Source organism: Danio aesculapii, chromosome 4 (genome assembly GCF_903798145.1).
Source record: "Danio aesculapii chromosome 4, fDanAes4.1, whole genome shotgun sequence".
Taxonomy (NCBI): Eukaryota; Metazoa; Chordata; class Actinopteri; order Cypriniformes; family Danionidae; genus Danio; species Danio aesculapii.
In genome coordinates this window covers 12,467,462-12,487,960 of record NC_079438.1, presented here as the reverse complement: position 1 = coordinate 12,487,960, position 20,499 = coordinate 12,467,462, and the positions used below count along the sequence as shown (strand labels likewise).

Genomic DNA, 20,499 nt, shown 5'->3' with positions numbered 1-20,499 from the left:
GAAATGATCAGATGTGCTCCAACATTAGGCACATTCAAATCAAGACTGAAAACACATCTGTTTAGCTGTGCCTTTACTGAATGAGCACTGTGCTACGTCCGACAGATCGAACTACTATGTTTTTTCTCTTCTTTTTAACTCTTTTATAACACATTTTATCAGCTTTTATTTTATTTTATTTTTATTCTGTTTGTTTTTATTTCTCTTATAATTGTTTCTTTTATTCCTGTTTATGTAAAGCACTTTGAATTGCCACTGTGTATGAAATGTGCTATATAAATAAACTTGCCTTGCCTTGCCTTGCCTTGCCTTGCCTTGCCTTGCCTTGCCTAAAGCATTTGTCTCATATTGCGTTCCTGGAACTGACACTCCTCTGGGTTTGACTCCATCACATAATGCTGTAGCGAAGACCAAAGCAAATAATCCACAAGTGCTGTTTGACTGCTGCATTTCTACATCAGGGTTTCTGATAACGAACTGGGGTCCATGTGGTCGGATAAGCCATGACAATTTTTGTTCTGTCTGCTTGAAGATGTTTGTGTCCAGGCTATCATTGATGTAAATCTCATTGGGTCCACAGAAAAGACTGATTGCCATTATCCAGTGGTTGTCATTTGCGTTCATTATTTGTACAAATGGTGTCTGTGACATCACACCCCCTCAATGAACACTTTGTTAGAGCAAACTGAACTGAAACCCATGTATGTGAGGAAACTTCTGAGCAATATAAAAGGAAGCTGCATCCACTTCATCACTGCTGAGCCAAGTGTATGGGTGAAGAATGCTAAACAATTGTTCTTGTTTCAGCTGTACCTCTTTCACCAATTTGTTGGCTGCAATTACTTCATTTGGTGAATAATGTCCCCTAATTGGTCCACGGGACTTTTGTCTTTGTGCTCTTTTTAATTTTTGACATCACAAATAGGCATACATTTTATTAATTATTGCACCTCAGTTGTCATCTCCAACTCCTATTCACCTCTGAAAATTAAGTCTTCCCTTTTTATTATGGAAATGTGTGTTACTGTTTTACTGTGGTAAATGAGATATATCAAGTTAGATTTGGATAAATCTATGTTTAGCAGTTTGTAACTTAAGGAAGTACACAATAATATACATTAAAATAGTTTATTTGACATGCTTATTGGTATGTTCTATTTTCATTTTTGTATCCAAATTAATTATACATATTAAGTTAATGTTAGCACACATAGTTGTCTGTCTTGTATTTGCACATACAATTAGTTGATAGTTTTAGCTCCAAAGCATCTTTGTCTTGACTTCCTGTCTCCGGGTCCTGTGCTGCCACTGATGTTGTCTGCTTTTGTGTAGGAGTGCTGATTATCTTTGGGACAGTGGACATCTACATTTACAAAGAGAATAGAAATTACTTTTTTTTATATTTGAGAAATGCTGAACTGGTTACATAATGCATCCAATAAACTGGTTAAATCAGCTTGTTCCATCAAATCTCTGTCCATACTATCTCACAATCTTCTGAAATTGACATTATTACTGTGAAGCTGCTTTGACAAATTAATGAATTGAGAAGGTTAACCATTTTGATGCTTTTGCACACTGAAAATTGTTTTACCTGAAAATCATCTTTGTCTTGGCTCCCAGCTTTAATTGTCTGTGTCCGTTTCCAAATAGGACTGTTGTTTGTCTTTGAGGCTGTAGATGCCTGCATTTTACAAAAAAAAAGATATTAGAAATGACAAATATCTTTAACGAATGCTGAACTGGTTTGTATTTAAATGTGTTTCATGCTACCATTGTGTTTTTGAAATTAGATGGCTTGATGATGGAGGTCACGCAGACCCCTCCTCTATTTTGCTTGCGCTGCCTCCACTTCAAGAAATGGTGTTCCTATAATATTAAATAATAATTTGTGTAAAAGTGCCTATTTTCTAATATTTGTATAATTGTTATAGAATTCCAGAGATGTTGAAGACAATATTCCCATTATTTACACAAAATATTTATGATGGTGTGGTTTTACAATGAAAAAAAGTTACACACTAACATATTTTGAAGCATAACACTTAAGTTTACATGTTTAAATACAATATAAAGTAGACTGTTTTACCTTTCTTTTTGTGATGTGTTGAACATCACTAGATTCCCTCAGAAGTGCAGTGTGTGTGTTTTTGTTGGTCATAATAAAGTCATCAAGTCTGGTCAGTCATATTCCTTTGAAATGTATTTTCTTAAAGTCTGTAGTAACTTACAAACACAAGGGGGAGACAACCAACCATAAATATAATCTACAAAATCCCACTGACTCTTTTCCATAATTCCTTGTGTCTTGTATTCCTGTGTGCAGTGGCAGAGCTAGAATTTTTTCACAGTTGGTGGCCAGGAGGTTGCCATGCACACACACAAACAAAATGAAAGTGTTTAGTAAACCCAAATCAATTTCATTACCAACATATAATTCAACTGCTGTGGGATCCAATGAAAGGTGTAGGGTATGTTTGAACCTGATCTGCCTGTTTGTGCTTCTTTATAAATAAGTCTGATATCTCGCCCTTTCTTTTCATGTTTAATTGACCCTGTGTAAAAATATTACAATCTGGTAACATCTGATCCAGTTAGAGACACATTTATCTTAACTAAAAATATCCATTATCATACCTGCACATTAACATCAGCAACCGATCTAAAAAACATTTTTCTGAAGACAGTATATTAGCTGGCTATTTCATTTCAGATGAATTTAACTCACAAACAGCTAGCCTAACATTACTCCCCCATATTAGCAAAATTAAATATAATAACTTGCATACATGCAGGGCTAGACTGGGAAAAAAACGGTCCTGGTATATTGGACCAGAGCGCCCCACTACATGCAATCAAAATGCTACACATCTGTGCACATCCTTGAATATGTTTAGCAACTCCTATTCTATAAAAGCACAGGAGCCATATTTTAAAAAAAAATTTTTATTATTATATTAAAATTATAATCCATATAGTTATTCGCTGCACAGGTATGATGTTCCATTCACTTTTTTTTTAATTCTAACTTCTGAAATCTGAAAATATAAGCTTTCACTTGTAATACTGGAAAATAAAAATTATAACCACTGATATATACAATATTTTTAAATCACTCTCACGGCCCCTTGAAATTATTCCGCAACCCCTAATAATTAGCCACTAATAAAAAAGTTACGAATTGCCGTGAGATTGTGTTGGTACTTCTACTTGAGTAAAGGAGGCGTGTACATTAGAGATAGAAAATGCTTCAAAAGTTACCTGTTAAGACATTAACTTTGTGCACTGGAAGTGCTCCTTACTAGCCTCTGTATTGGGTGTATTTTCTCTTTTCAGACACTGAGTGACTGCCCATTTTCACTCCCCCTCCCAAAGTGACGTAATCGATTACCTATTAGGAAACAACAGATGTAAAGAACAGAAAAACTGTATTCAGGGTGATTCAAAAGGAATCCCACAATGTTAAAAATTGAGAACTCAGCTAAGCTCTTTCTGTCGTCGATTTAAGGAAGCTCTGAAGTTTCATTTGTTTACTTATTTGGTCACTAGTATCGCTGTTTTCATCATGTTTCTTGTGGTATTCTTTTTGAATCACCCATATTTCCAAAAAGATGTGACATGAAGTCACAGATTGTAACTGCTATAAAACTAAGTACCTATAAGGCCTACAACTATTTTAAAGAAAATAAATGCAGCCTCACATCTTTCAATGTTGTTTAAATAATCTTACCATTCTAAAACTTTTGAATGCTAGTGTATCTCAAGAAAAAGATGAATAAAAGATGAACCAATGTTCCTGGAAACGATGGACAAGCCTTTAAAATAATGACAGATCTACAGTACTGTTATAAAGAACTTTTGCAATGAAATACATAAATTAAACAAGTAGCTTCTGCTTAACTTACCTTAAAATCTATTATTTTATCTATTCCATTATCTACATTTAAATTTAAAACCAAGCACAATAGGCATGTAGATCAGGTTTATAAAATCCTATTCAATTAAATTTTAGTTAATGTGTTTAAAGAGAAATCTGGATTAATACAGATTAATACATCACTAGTTGCATCATTTACATCATTTGCAGTGTTTTAAGCAAGTGAATGAGCTGGGATATCTTTTGGCGAGCGTTTGACTGGTATCACTGCTTGGTCAAATATTCTGAACATATTCAGTTTTTTGTACTTGCAGAACCAACTGTTGAGGTTACGTTAAGTTTCTTTACACATCCTAAATTACAAAGTTGTGAGGACAGTATATTAATGTGCACTTACTGCTGAATTAGATGATAAGGTCAAAATGGTCCCGGTTCTCCAGAAAACGTAGCCCTCTTTTGTCCTTTGACCATGTCTTTGTATTTTAACTGCGGTAGTGTTCATATGTGAATGGCATTTTCAGTTAATATAATCAACCAACATGTATTTTATCTTTATTTCTCAGCTGAAATAAGAAGACAAAACACTGGTAAACAACCGTTAAAAAACTGCGTTTGTTTGTGAATCCTTGTTGTCAGGACAACGTGCTCATTGCCGCGATTGCTCTTCTGTGGGGAACGCGTGCACAAATTCACCAGTCGCGTCAGAGTGCCTTGTGGTCACAAAATTCTAAAGCAAAATCATAAAATGTGTGAGCACGCATTCAAAGCGAGCGCCTTCGATCTCCTTCGTGGTCGAGAAAGAGTAGAAAGAGTTACTGTAGCATGTAACTGCTTCATTTAAAAGGGTTTGAAAAAACAGACTCAACTCAAGGAGTCGATTCCTGTCCTGGAGTCGATTCCGGGACTAGGTTCATTGAGAGTCGAGGAATCAACTCTCATTCTCTACAGACTGATTTAGAAATCCAGTTGTTTTGCCATTGTACTCATGTACACAATATTAAATCTCATTACATTTTTGCAGTCCATAAATCACGTTTTTTGAACCCAAGAAACAACATAAAACATTATATTTAAATATGACTAAAAACGGAATTATCTGTACAAATAAACTCTTCAAATTCTATTTACAATTTATTCTATTCTGATTACTTGTTTCCAAAAAACATCACCGAATAAAAGTACAGCACAAGTGCAGCACAGTATTGCCACAGCATTGGGATATTAGATTATTTATCAGCACATTGCACAAGTGTAGTAAAGTTGTACGCTAATATACTGCAAATTGTACTGTTGTTGAACTTATTGTAATTTTATTGTAATTTTATAATTCATTATTTTGCAGTTGCACATTTTACTTCAGTTATCTTCCTTTAAACTGTTGATATACTGTAGTTTTGCTTCCGTTTACTGAAGTTATTTTTGTAAGAGTTTGTTTAGGCTATATTGTGTTGTAAGTATGAAATGTAAAAGTAACACACCGCTCTCCTAGAGGTGCACCCGTGGTAACATATATAGCACGCTTCAAAGGGAAGCTCCACAAATATAACTACACTCCAACAAAGACTAAATATTTTTTTCTTTTGAAAGACGAGACTAGCATGAATAGAATGATTTCAACAAAGAAACTCACCTCTTAAGCAAGAATCCAGGCAATCCAATCTGTAAAAACATTAGTCCACAACTTATTCATACATTGATAAACATCCATGGAATGCACTGCTATTATCCAAACTAATCCTTGCAGTATGTTCAGTGGAGTAGCGTCTCCAGTCATAACACTAAAGATTTTGGTCAACAAAATGGCTGCCGGTCTCTTGCATTTGTGATTGACACTCCTTTGAGCCAATAGCTGAAAGGAGAAGCGTCACCATCCAATTAGCTCTAAAAAACTTAAGATGGTCCCGGCCTCTCTCTTATGAATGGGCTCTGTGGCAAAGACTTTGTGAATGAATTGGCCAGATATGCTTGTGATTTTAATCACGTTAAGATTCCAAACATAATGTTATTCATGGACTAAAGGGGTGGTCCACTACGATATCATATTTTAAACTTTAGTTGATGTGTAATGTAGCTGTGTAAACATAAACAGCATCTCTGAATGTAAAATGCTCAAAGTTCAACGCAAAGGGAGACCTTGGTTTTTACAGAGTTAGCTTAGCAAAACCTACAATAAACAAATTTTGGGGACTACAAAAAAATACTTCCGGGCCAGTAAGATCACAAACATACTTTTACCACGCGCACACACTGCGCAGCTAAGGGGCGTAGCCAGAGGCACTGTAATGTTACAGCAGAGAAAGCTGAAATGCCATTTAAACACTGCTATTTCCACAGAGCTTCTTCTGTTTCTGTATTTGAGCTTCCAAATGACACGACACAAAGACAGAAGTGCTTAAAGTTCAATTTTAATTATGTTCCTGAGAATTATAAAATACATAGCAAGCATGATTTGACAAAACACAGCTTCCAGAATCTCTCCCAGTTCAGTGCTAGATTCAGTTAAAATCTCTTCAAAGAAGGAGTAGCTCCAACAAGCAGAAGCTGTAGCCTGTGAGTTTTTATTTGTTAAAATGTATCATGACAGTGTCTAGCCTTAACAGTATTGTAGCAAAGATGTAAACAATAGGAAATGCTGTTTGGCACCGCTCTATTATCATTATGTTTAAATATTCTAATAGTTCTTTTTTAACATATTCTACACATGTTAAATCATTCAAATGATTAGGGTTAAATCACCAAAATGTCTTTTTGGGTTTATTGTCCAGGTCAGGTACACTGTTAAATATACCCCTGCATGATCTGAGATGTCTCTTGTTCCTATTTTACAGTCTTTTATTTTATGTTGATCTGACCCAAACATAAAAAAATAATCAATTCTAGAATAAGACATGTGGGTGGAAGTATATTCTTTTTTAAGAGGTTATATGTCTCTCCACACATCTATTAAGCCTAATTCTTTCATCATAAATCTTATTTGTCTAGTTTCTTTACTAATTTACTTATTAGAAGATGAGTCCAATTTAGAATAAAGTTGTACATTCCAGTCTCCCCCACAGATCAACGTACCTGACGCCTCCTTGGCTATAATGGTAAATATTTTTTTTTGAGAAATGCTTTGTCTTTTTCAGGAGGTTTATATATATTAAAGTACCTTCGATTTGGTCGATAGTTCCTTTTATTAGGTTATATTGTTCTTCTCTATCAGTAATCTTAGAAATTAATTGAAAGTTGGTTTTATTTGAGATTAATGTCATTACTTCTCGTTTACGACCATTATTATATGAGGAAAAGAAAATCTTAAATCCCATTTTTCCAGAATCCCTTTTTCCTCTTGCCAGAAGATTATCTGTTGCTTTTCTCTTTTCATTTTAGCCACGAGTTTGCTTCTTTTAATCGGATTTAGTAACCCATTTATATTCAAAGTAATTACTCTATATTCCTGTTTTTGCATATACTATAATCAGATGTTATTGCGAAGATCACGGTGACCGGAATGTAAAAAACACAAACATGAATATCTTGAACCACATAAAAACGTAACATAACGAAAAAGGTCTCCAAACCTTGAAGTCTTGAAATAACTTCTTAATGAGAGGGGAAAGCTTTCCTTCTCTAAAGGGCCCCTTCCTTGCTGTGCCTATTGCACAAAAAATGTTAACGAATATATTCAGCGCCCATATCTGGCATTATTATATTCTTGTATTTCTGGCTAGGTTTTCAAGTTAAATATTTCTACTTTCTAATTATAGCAAGGGATTTTAGTTGTATAAATTAGAATTCCTTCATGTCTTCCTACCAGTATGTTACTCAATGACTCGAGTCTTGGTGTGCTCTAATCATTCATCTTGTGTTGTTGGTCAGTTCGGTTAAATACCATTCTTCCTTCAAACGATTTAAATGTCCATCATCGGTGAATTAAGTCAAGAAGTTTTACCAGTCTCTCAGAGTTCTTTGTTAGGAACTGTCAGGTTTTACCCTTCTTTCAAATGGAGCTAGCATTGTCCCTTTGAAATTCACGTAGTTTTTCCCAGATCTTCACTTGATGTTTTTCCTGACTTTTCTTCCATGTCACTCCTTTTGCCAAGGTCTTTGTTTCACTTTCCCAGAGATTCCTATAACAGTTTCTTCTTCGCTGTTTATCAGTCCTTTTTCTTTCAGATCTCTTGATGCCTCCGTCATTGAATTGTACACGACCGGCCCGTTTTCCAGAAAGATTCTACGTTTCGCTGGCAGTGGTGTTTGGAACTTAATCCCCTTTTCTTTCAGAATTTTTCTTATCGGAGCAAAAGCCCATCTTTTCTGTTGGATCTCAGGTGGGTAGTCTTGGTAAAAAAAAATCCTTTTTTCATTCTAGTGTATTACTTTCTTTCTCCATGCGGAGGACCAGTTTCTTTGTTTTGTATTCCAGGAAGAATACCACCACTGATCTAGGGTGGTGTCAGTGGGTGGTTTTGGTCCGAGTGCCCGGTAACACCTTTGGCTTTTAAGGTCCAATTTGTCGAGTGACAGCTCCATTTTGATAATCTTTCCACCAAGTCTTTTTATTATTATTAGGATATTATTCCCTTTGCTTCCTTCCGGGATTCCAAAAATCCGAATATTATTTCTACATGATTCTAGATCTAACAGTTTCTCTTGTAAATTTTCTTGAATTTGGATGGTTTGATCGAGCATTTTTCATTCACTTTGTTGACCTGCCGTAGCATTTAGGTCCGTAATAAGGCCATCCAGATTTTGATTGACTTCTTGTTTAAAGTTACTGTAGGGTACATGTGACCATTATGCTTAATTCACAAGTCCTGACGCGTATTAGTGCTCTTACATTCGATCAAGACACGAGAGTCCATCTAATTCAATGTATCTTCGTTTTATTTTCACATCAGACATCCACACGTGCCAATGTTGTCAAAATCCACTCACATACAACTTGTTTGTTCCAGCCTGATGAACAATGACTCCAATATTTCACTTCTACGATCAAAAGCTTGTGCTCTCCAACTTCTGCACATTGCACTAAAAACTCACGTGTGTCACACCAACTGTGGAAACTATATGAAGCATACTACACATGCGCAGTAGAAAATAACGTAAAGTATATGACATGCAAATGGCAAGAACATAAGAAGTATATAAAAACAGTATATATAAAAAAGTATATAACATGCAAATATATATATAAATATAAAACTTACCTAAAACAATGAACTATTAAATATGGCTCCTACAGTTACTTAGTTCCATTTTCACATGTTTTGCGAGAGAATCTTGGAAGGCGGTTAAATCACATTTAATATCTATCTAGAAAGCTTTGATGTCCGTATGTATTGCTGCAATGCTAGCTGACAGGCCATCAGCTATCCCGTCCGTCTCTAATTTTTATCTGTTGATTTCTCGTTTTTTTCAGGTCTCAATGGTTGTTTTTGTCCCCCTCTATGTTATTTAAATATGGTTTAGGTTATCATATATGATGTAAAAAGGAGGATTAAAACCAGTGTGTATGGGAGCGCTCTTTCTATGCTGCTACATGTGTCGACGCCATACCGGAAACCATCCTATGTGTTTCTTAAGCTGCCCCGAATTAGTGAAACTCTGTACACACTGATCATGTCTAGGGTTTCTCTCCAGTGTGAATCCTCTCATGTGTTTTCAGGGTTCTTAAGTGAGTAAACCTCTTACTGCACTGTGAACACTGGTTTTTCTCCAGTGTGAATCCTCTTGTGCCGTTTCAATTCTGCAGCTGTATTAAAAGTCTTCTCACATTCCAAGCACATATACTCTCTCGTGTGGATCTTTGTGTGTTTATTAAGGTGTGATGATTGGCTGAAACTCTTCCCACACTGAGTGCATGTGAATGGTTTTTCTCTGGTGTGGATCTTCATGTGTCTATAAAGCGTTGATGATAAGCTGAAACTCTTCCCACACTGGTTGCATGTGAATGGTTTCTCTCCAGTGTGGATCATCATATGTTGATTAAGGTGTGATGAGTGGATGAAACTCCTCCCACACTGTGTGCATGAGAATAGTTTCTCTCCAGTGTGGATCCTCATGTGCTGATTAAGGTTTGATGAGCTGTTAAAACTCTTCCCACACTGAGTGCATGTAAATGGTTTCTCTCCAGTGTGGATACTCATGTGGAGATTAAGGGATGATGAGCGGATGAAACTCTTCCCACACTGAGTGCATGTGAATAGTTTCTCTCCAGTGTGGATACTCATGTGTAGATTAAGGGATGATGATATCCTGAAACTCTTCCCACACTGAGTGCATGTGAATGGTTTCCCTCCAGTGTGGATACTCATGTGGTGATTAAGGGATGATGAGCGGATGAAACTCTTCCCACACTGAGTGCATGTGAATGGTTTCTCTCCAGTGTGAATCCTCATGTGGAGATTAAGGGATGATGAGCGGATGAAACTCTTCCCACACTGAGTGCATGTAAATGGTTTCTCTCCAGTGTGGATACTCATGTGTTTATTAAGGTTTGATGAGTGGCTGAAACTCTTCCCACACTGAGTGCATGTAAATGGTTTCTCTCCAGTGTGGATACTCATGTGTTTATTAAGGTTTGATGAGTGGCTGAAACTCCAGTGTGGTTCCTCATGTGTAGATTAAGGGATGATGATTGGCTGAAACTCTTCCCACACTGAGTGCAGTTGAAACAATTCTTGTCTCTCTTTTTCAAAATACCATCAGTCTGTAAATGAGTTTTGTCCTCAACTTTGACATGATGTTCCTCCTCTTTTCTCCCCTCATTCTCTTCAATTAGGTCTGAAATAAATAAATAAACAATAGTTTTCATTAAGTCTTAAAACTCTCATCAAAAGCTGAAAAGTGAAAAGACACTGGAAACATTGGCTACACACACTATGTAAAATGAATCAGATCATATTGTGCTTGGTCCATTAACGTGTACACATTAAAGCAGATTCAATTCAATTCATCTTTGTTTATCTAGTGCTTTTACAATGTAAATTGTGTCAAAGCTGCTTAACATAGGCGTTATAGTAAATTGAAACTGTGTCAGTCCAGTTTTCAGAGTTTCTTACATAATTGATTATAAAAGTCATTTTGGTCGTATTGATCAGACACAGATTTGAAAGCTGTAAATGTCATATTTTTATTCATATATATTCAAAATTACAACAAAATGTTTTTATAAAATTTGTAAAGCAGACAGGGAATACGTGTTCATTCTGTGCCTGACTGGTAAATGCATCAGAAAAAAAGTTCTGGGGTAACAACTGAACAAACAGCTGAATATTTTCCTCACAGACATGAGACACACCTGTACAGCATCTGCATAAAGGCTGGAATGTGCACCTTTACCCTTATGAGCTGTTGGGTCATTTTCATCCATTCAGGGGTAATTTTGAGGCTTAATTTGGCCAAAACCTTGTCTGTGTTTCAGCAAACGGACTGATATTTGGGGACATCTTATTTTGAAATATTCTGGGAAAATGCTTTGAAATAAATAAAAAAAAAAACTCAATACACTCTGGGCAAATTTACTCCCTTTTCGTTATATTCATGGCTGTTTTTTCTTCATTGGCCTCTATTATAACAACATTTTTTTGATTGCAAAGCCATGACAGCATATAATCATGCATTTATGATTGTTGGTGTTTTCTGCGATGACAGTCAACATTGTTTAATTGGTCTCCACCCATGGGACGGCAATAAGGAAATGGGTAAGAGTATAAAGGAAGAGGAGGAGAGCTGAAGAGGGCAGATTTCGGCTCTCTGAATCACGCACAGTGGAGTTCTACACAGCCACTCTCTGCTGTATGGGAATGAGACTGCGCGCCACATCTGACAGGACCGAAGAAGCACGTGCACTTCCGTATATTATGCATAGCCTACAGCAGCCAAACAAAGGTAAATGATGTGTGGGAGTGTAATGCCCTTGGTTACAGCAGCTAAAATACAGATGCAATGGGACCCCTGTTTAGTTTATTGGCGCGACCCATGCCAGTGTTTTGAGCTGCTGTGACGCATTCTCCCCCATCTAGAGTCTCATCCAACCTGACCTCTCCCGGAAGCTTTGCGAGTCTCCCGCAAATTTATACCAGCCACGTGATCCTCCAAAATAAGTTAAAATACTCGGAAATCATGGCGGCGAGACCGAATAAGCAAGACAACAGATCGCGAGAGGCACAGCGAGTAAGCATTACATTTATTCGGTTACATAAATAGAGGGATTTGCACTCGCGATAACATTACTGCTCTAATTCTGAGTGATCTGCTGTTATTAGTTGGAGACCAGCAAAATATTTGAATGGTCCTGCATGTATTTAGGCCTTTTTACATATATAACAACTGAAAGTTCTGTGTTTTTGACAATATTGCAAGTTCACTAAAAGCTGGCTGGAAATATTAGATAAATAAAACTTTATTTTATAACATGAATATTTAATAATATACATTTTTGTAATACACTCATTGCTATAGTTTAGAGACTTCTTTCCTTTTAGTAAAGAAGTATTAGGTTTATAGGTGTGCATTTTAATTCTTATGCATCAAACATACGCTCCAAACTTGTTCTTGATTGAGACATGTTGAATTCTTCTTTCATCATTTGCAGTGTTTGCAAATTGCATTGTAATTTTTACATTTTTTTTTTCAAACTATTTTTATATCTGTGTTTATATCTGTGTACATATTATTTTCTGTGGTGGATCTTTACGCTGTGGCAACCCCTGATAAATAAGGCACTTAGCCAGAGTGAAATGAATGGATGAATTATTTTCTGTAAGGCTGCTTTTGGCCATGACACATTCACACCTAAAGAGGCGTTTAAGGTAATATATGCAGCACCTTTCATTTATTCTCTTCGGTAAGGCGAGATCTTCTCTTAAGGTTCATAATTAGAGGGAAAATGTGCTCAACGCATTATAAAGCTTGAAGCATTGGAATTAGTGCTCAGTATCAGCCGATCACCATGACAAGGAATCGATACTCAATATCAGCTGCAAAAATCCTGATCAGAACATCCCTAGCTTTGACCCAACTTGGCTGTCAGAGCAGCAATACTGCCCCTTGCTGTACAAGACTGATCTTGGTAAGTCAGTAAATACATCCTTAGAAAAAAGAAGTATACTTAAGTTAAGGTCAAGTATAAAGTATACTTTATTTAGTAAGTAATTAAGCCCAAGATACACTACAGTGACTAAAGCTGCACACTTTGTAGATAAAAAAAAAGATAATAAAAAAAGTAAATGTTTAGCTTGTACAGTTCAAATAATTGTTGTTTTTTACTGCTGTCATTCAAAAGAAACAAATTAACACCATGACTTTTGTGTCAGTGTCAGTCTGAACAGCCACGCCGTGCCCCTCCCCAAACTGTAAACCTAGAGGAAACACTGAAACCGATATTCCTTTCCAGTTATCGGTGTTTTGTTTTCGTGGAGTGTCAGTGCACTTTACTGATGCATTTCTAAAAACAGTTCGCAGAGAGAGAAAAGAGAGAATACCTACACTTTTTATTATCCTTATATTGCAAAAGCACACACGTTTGTTGGCATTGAAAGTGTACACAATAAAAACTAGACACTTAACAGATTCAATTGATGTATTGAACTTATCTGTACGATTAAAACTGAAAGTGTAATTTAAGTTCTTTTTGGCGTTATGAGGAGAAGACGCATCAAAACGCGTATACGCAGTCTTTGACCCCTGGGGGTTAAACACCTATATGTATGACGCAGTTAATGACGTTAATGCAAGAGTCTAATTGTTGTTGTTCTGAGATTATATGTAGAGCAGTCTACAAACTTGTTGGCGAGTGTTAAAGCTGGCCTCTGCTGAGGAAACTGCAAACTAACTACAGTAAACTTTCTTTTAATTGAATCTCTGACTCCTGCTCTCCTTCATCTGATAGACTGGTCTTTTTTGGGTTAAAACTGTTGGTCCCCCTACAAAGTGTATTTATGCACGCACACTATAATCTGCTGTTTTACTCCACTGAACTCTGTATAAAAGACAAAAACTTTTTTGAACAGGCCTATCTAAAGGGTTAATGCAGCCAACTGATGATCAACAGTAAAAATGACACATTTTACCTCTTCCCAACAGGGAAAACACCAACAATCTAGAATGCATGATTATTTGGTGTCATGGCTTTGCGGTTAAAAAAATGGTTATAATGGAAGTCAATGGGTCAAAAGCAGCCAAGAACATAATGAAAGGGTATAGGGCTGCACGATTAATCGTATTATCACAATACCGATATTTGTGGCTCACGATCAATAGTCAAATATCGTCACGATTTTACAGTATAAACACCAAGCCATTATTTTAATGAGTGGAGTTTACGGACAAGCATGAGGTGACCGTCTAGATTGCAAGTGTTTTTTTTGAGGAATGTAATGTTAATCAGGTAGCCTTTGCTCCTGTTCAGTCGAAACTTCCTAAAGTAACACAACAAACCTCATTAACCACCTTAAAATGTCATCAGTGGGTTAAGGAGCTCAGGAGAATTCTGCTTTGCATTTTTTAATGCATTACTAAACCAGACAACACTTATTTTATAAGTCAACAAAATATTTGTGGAGATTCAGCAGGTTTTTTTTTCAGACACGTTTGCCAGTCATGTAGACAGAAAGACACTATCCAATTGTTTCAATATAAAAAAAGTCATTGTAGCCCTGTTCACGCAGCAATCTGATGCAACTTTTATCATTTACAAGACAAAAAATGCTATTAAAAGTTTCGGATCAATTAACTCAATTTATAAAAAGACTAGCCTATTTTATGCATGAAATAATGAAATAGATAACTAATTACCTTTATTTTTGATTAGACCATGCTCTTTATTCAGTTTTAATAGGTATATACATGCTTTTTTTTTAAAATAACATGATTAAAAACACATTAAAGACTAAACACATAACATAAAACATTCATAAAGGTGTATCTTATGGAAAAACACCAATTGACGGGCGCTGCTTTCAGTTTTAAAACAATCAAGCAGATTTTTAAAAAATCTAATTTGCAGAAGAGAAATTACAAAAATTTAGCAAAAGGAAAAGATTAAATATATCAGGACTGTTGAAAGAACATTCTACTTTATTTATTCTTTCAACTCAATACAACAGCTAAGATTATGAATGACGGAGTGTAAAGCCGTCTCTCCTGCATGCTTCACCAGCGCGTCCCACTGTTTATGAATCAGGAGGCGGAGAGAATGCACAGTTTAGTTTCACCTCAAGATATTGAAATAAAAACTAACACTGAACTGCTCATCACGCTCAAAAAGTTACACTAAAATGCAAAACTGTTGTTAGTTGCACCTGCGGGGAAGCACAATCAACCGAACACGCCATTTTTTTAATTCAATATTCGTGAAGTATGTGACCGAACCGCAGATGCTTTGTCATGTCGGTCGTGACACTCTGCCTTATAACTTATTAGTTTATTACAATAATTACACTTAGCCACATGTAGCCACTCTTTCGAGCACATCTTGCGGTCAATCTCTAATCAACTGTTTAGATTATTATTGAAGGTGCTCTCAAGCTGCAAAGTTCCTGGCAGAATAGCAGGTGAAAAAATGTGCATGCAAAAATGTGTGAGAACTAGTAACAACTACTAGAAACAAGTTTAAATCCATAAAGAAGTTCATGAAAAAAAGGAAATTGTGATCAACGTGACATACAAGTGGAAAGTACAAAGCCAGGGGTGTCCAAACTCTGTCCTGGAGGGCCGGTGTCCTGCAAAGTTTAGTTAAAACCCCAATCAGACACACCTGGGCTAGCTAATCAAGCTCTTACTAGTAGTGGTGGGCAAAGCGAGGCTTCATGAACACTCTATGATGACACCTAGTGGTTATTTTTATATATTGCACTGAAATAGCTTCAGCAAAGAAGAGTTGAGCAAACAGGTATTAAACCCCACTTTGTAAGCTAGGATCTGCAAGCGACTTAGTGGAGCGGTTAGGGTTCTAACTACCATGTGGGGATACTGGGTTCGAACCCAGACTGATGAAGCTATTTTGAAATGCTTTATTATCTGTATGAAATGCTTTGTTCTTGTATCGTTTAGTTTCAACATTGGTCTGACATCCGAATAAACACTTTGTGAATAAATATGTCTTGTTTTGTTCATAAAACAGGGTTGTTGCTTGATCAGACATGGTTGTGGCCAGAAGTTAACAAGAGTTATTTATATTAATTAATAAATTTCCCATTGTATTTTATTAACATCTACCCAAAACCTAAACCCAACCATCACAGTACTGTAAAATATTCATTATTGTTTTACAGTGTTACAAAAATGATGCTAAATTAATGGTGTATCAGCAGCTGTATCCTATCTAGACTACACTATAAAACAGTAACATTATTAAAATACATAAAATCATGAATTCAGAGTATTTGTACAAGTCGAATTCGAACCCAAATGTCATTTGAAGCTCAGTAACAACACGCACATGCACAGTCCACTAGGCTATATGAGACAGAAGAAATTTTGGACCCTGTTTGTCAAACGCAGATTCGCCAGGTCTCGAAGCGCTTCTGAACTGATCGATGCTTTAAATTGCTTTAGTCACGTAACCAGATTTTCGAAACACTTTAGTCACGTGACCTGGGTGTTTCGGATCATGCTTCGGTGCAGTGTTTCGAAATACTTGTGCTTTGGGATCTCGATACTATGTCGAAACATCAGTTTCACGTCAGCCATCCCTACTTACTAGGCTTACTAGAAACATTCACGCAGGTGTGTTGAGGCAAGTTGGAGCTAAAAAGCTGCAGGACACCGGCCTTCCAGGATGAAGTTTGGACACCCCTGTACTAATCCAACACTATCACTGTAATAGCAGATATCTTCTATGAGAATACTGTATATCGTCAGCTCAGTTAAATTTGTTTTAATTTATTGTTTTTATTTACTTTATATAGCCCCAGTGCTCAAGGACGCTTTACAAACAGTAGGAGAACATGAAAAGTAAGAAACTTAAGAAGGTAGAGAAAATGGGAGACTAATAATACATAAAAGAATGAAAATGGGAAAGACATGGGAACAAGTAACAAAAGAAACTCATTTCTGTCTTTCAATGAGTGCTTATGTGCATTTAGGAGAACTAGGCAGCACACTCAGGGCTGCAAGATGGATTTAATTTAGTATTCTTATTATTAAAATATATCTGAACGAGGATCAAATGACTGAGTTGGTCTTTGAGAATGAAAACCAACCTGTTTGTTCCTGCAGATCTTCACGTTTGACTGTGAATGTTTCTTCAATCTTCACATCTTCACTCTCCTCTTTAATAAACGCCATCTTTATAACAGTGTGGAGATCAGTCGCTTCAGCAGGAGTTTTTCTCTGTGTTTGGACACTTTATCCTGTTTAAAATAAACAAAACAATGAACAGAAACAAAATAACTTCTCTTCAACAGTTTCTTTTAATGAGAGTAATTAACAAAAAGATAAAAGAAACAAGAAATCAAAATGAAATCAATGAGTTTATATTCGCACATTTGTTCAGTGACAACTTGTGACATGGTCCCTGTATTGTTTACCATGGTACTTTGAGTCTGAACAAATGGTCATTTGACTGTGAACAACGTTGTATTTTGATAAGATGATTTCCCTATTTAAAATTAGCAAATAATTATAAAAAAAAAGTTATATTAAGTTAGTTTAGGAGAAAGTCTGAATGTGCGAATATAAAACCAACTTTACCTCAATAAAGAGAATAGAGGTAAAGTTTGTTTTATATTCGGATATTCAGACTTTACCCTTAATAAAATTTCAGAAAAGTATTCTTTGCAAATTGTAAATAGGGAAATCATATATGCAGCAAATGACTATCAATTGACTATCAAAAGTACAGCGTTGTTCACAGTAAATTAGATAGTGTTAATGTTGTTTAGAAGTTATACTTGCATGTTAACTCCGATTTAATATTTAAGGTAACATGGTAAACAATATAGAGACTTCTAGATGAACGAATGTGCGAATACAAAACCAACTTAACCTCTATATAAAGAAATCAGGTAAATCCGAGCAAGAAACAATTGCCAGAAGCGAGCTGATTAAAACTAGTACTCCATTTTTGTATATACAGTGATGTATACATAGAATGAACTGACATTATGCTATTTAATGAATTTAACCTTCATTAAAACACTTATTACACACATTTCTGTTACTTTATTCAAACAGTAGCCCTCGATTACTGTGAGTAAAATAGTACTACGTTTTATAAAGGGTAAATAATATTGTCAACAACAGGTACATATTTTACACCGGAGGGAAAACCTGAAACTTTAATCAATCGCTTTATATCTGTAAAAGCTTTAAAACAAACCTTTCTCCACTTGAATCACATCGCGGGAGCAGCGCAGCCTTATGACGTCACACGCAACGCCAAAATAAAAGTCCTTTTTGTTTAGCTTTTTTGCCACTTGCAGTTATGAGTTATTGATACATTTCTCCCTCGTTTTCCACTTTACACAACATATCTGCTATCTCTCACACAGACAGAGATTTTCAGTATTTAAAGTTGATCAAAAGATTTAATCTAAACATTTTAAGACAATTTTGAAAAAAATAATAATAATTTTGGGTCATTATCACTATAAAGTGCCTTTGAGACATCAAAAAAAAAAAAATGTAATAAAAAAAAAAGTTAGAGATTTTTTATTTAACCACATAGTTGTTGTATTAATTAGACTGTAAGAAATAAATGTTGGTCAAGCTCCTGCACTTTTTTTTACAAGTGCAAGCAGAAAAACAGGAAACAAACCTCAAATTAAGCAATCCTGTAATGAACAAATTCAAAGTAGTATACCTGATGTTCATGAACTTCAGGTGTGAGGTGTTGAGGATTAAGTGATGTGTAATCTGGCTGCCTAGACCTGTATTAAATATTTTTTTGGGTCCTCATACTTGGAGAAGATCTGGAATATAACTGTCAAAGGTAAGTTAACTACTGGATGCTAAAGTTAACATTTTTAATGTTCCTTTGTAGTCCTAATTCTAAGAGTAAATGATACACAATGGTTATGAATCTTGATTGTACAGAATTTAAATATGGGTTTTTGTTTCCTCCTTGGATGTGAAAGGCTATGGTTTCAGTACTAACGCTACCGTGTGGTTAACAGATGTTCATTAATTATTCAAATGTGTATGTAGGTTAAAACATCAGACTAAAACTTTTTCGTTAGAAAAATTATTTATGATATAAAACAATTTTGTTGCTAAAGAAACTGCATTTAACATTTAACTCAAATAAACTAACAATTAACTGAATTAACTAATTAACAAAGAACTACAAACACAGGGGTGCACAAACTTGGTCCTGTATTGCTGGTGTCTTGAATAGTTACATTTAAACCACAATCAGACACAATATGACCAGCTAATTATTAGACACCAGTCATCCAAGACCAAGTTTGTGCACTCCTGTACTAACTTAATTGAAATGCATATCTATTATTATACAAAATTAATTTCCAAAACTCTCCGGTTTGCATGCTCAATTGCTATTGTGCATGGAAGTTTTTTCACCAAATCATCAATGTTCCCATTGTATAGATGGGCTGGGATCTCGAATTGACTGAAATCGCTGCAAAGCAGCTGCAGGCTTTCTCCCTCTTCTGAGACCCCAACAACCTCTACTTCCTCAGTTTCATGTCTTCTGTCAGCAACCTGCATTGAGTGAGTAAAATTGACATGTTTACATCTGTAATTGTTACAGTGTTATTACAGTGATTGTTTATCATTATAACTCCATTACAGAGCTATAATAATAAAGTTGAATAAAAATGTTATACTGTTATTAGCAGACCATGCAATCGCAATCATGTATGCAGAAATTATAATGTAATATTTGATTATATTATAAAAGTTCTGTAATAAGAAGAGTTTCAAATCAAGTGAATCTATTTAATTTGAATAGTTTAAATGTAAATGAATATGCTTATTCACAGTTTATAATCAAAAAGATTTTATATCTTATAGTTTATTTGACTTTTTTGTGAGTTCTAGATAGAGATGCGCATTTTTATCAAACATCATTGACGGTCACCACTTAAAGTGATGTACTGTTAATATTTTTAGAATTTTTTTAAAATCAACTATAAAATTATAGAATCACAAAACTACCAAATAGGTTCACCCTCAACATATGCCAAATTTTTATTATATTGAATAAATGTCAAATCTAAATGTGTGCATTGTAGGTGTGTATTCCGTGTTTCAGGTGAGATGTTAAACCGAGGTCCTGACACTCTGTGATCATTAAAAATCTCAGGATGTTCTTTGAAATAAAAGAGTAGGGGTATAACTCCGGCATCCTGGCCAAATTTGCCCACTGGCGATTTTAGTGTCCAGAAAAGCGCTATATAAATGTAAAGAATCATTAAATATTATTGTAGTGATGCCTACACCAGCACTGTTCAAGTTGGCTAATATAAATGTATTATCAAATGATCTTACTTTAATTTTAATAGCAAATGATCAACTTTAGCTTTCAAAATTGTTTAATGTCTTTAATTCTTACTTTATTCTTGGTCCCACTTTATATTAGCTGGCCTTAACTACTATTACTTGCTTCTTGCATCAAAAAAATAAATACAATGTAATTACTGTGTTCATAATGTATTTGCAGAACACCTGTG

At 35.4% G+C, this 20,499-nt stretch overlaps 1 protein-coding gene and 2 long non-coding RNA genes across 5 annotated transcripts in view; 1 reads left to right on the top strand and 2 right to left on the bottom strand.

The window, feature by feature from the left end:
- The window catches only part of LOC130222051 (gastrula zinc finger protein XlCGF57.1-like), a 429,619-nt gene that overhangs the window by 271,580 nt on the left and 137,540 nt on the right, over positions 1–20,499 (top strand). The gene's annotated exons all lie outside the window — the stretch shown is intronic.
- Positions 1,246–3,483, bottom strand: LOC130222253 (uncharacterized). Its single transcript, XR_008836381.1, has 5 exons — positions 3,262–3,483; positions 2,090–2,226; positions 1,774–1,869; positions 1,595–1,684; positions 1,246–1,363 (listed from the first exon to the last, which is right to left on the bottom strand). It is a non-coding gene; the product is annotated as an uncharacterized LOC130222253 (long non-coding RNA).
- On the bottom strand, positions 10,493–17,911 carry LOC130222288 (uncharacterized). Its single transcript, XR_008836420.1, has 3 exons — positions 17,853–17,911; positions 17,068–17,217; positions 10,493–10,645 (listed from the first exon to the last, which is right to left on the bottom strand). It is a non-coding gene; the product is annotated as an uncharacterized LOC130222288 (long non-coding RNA).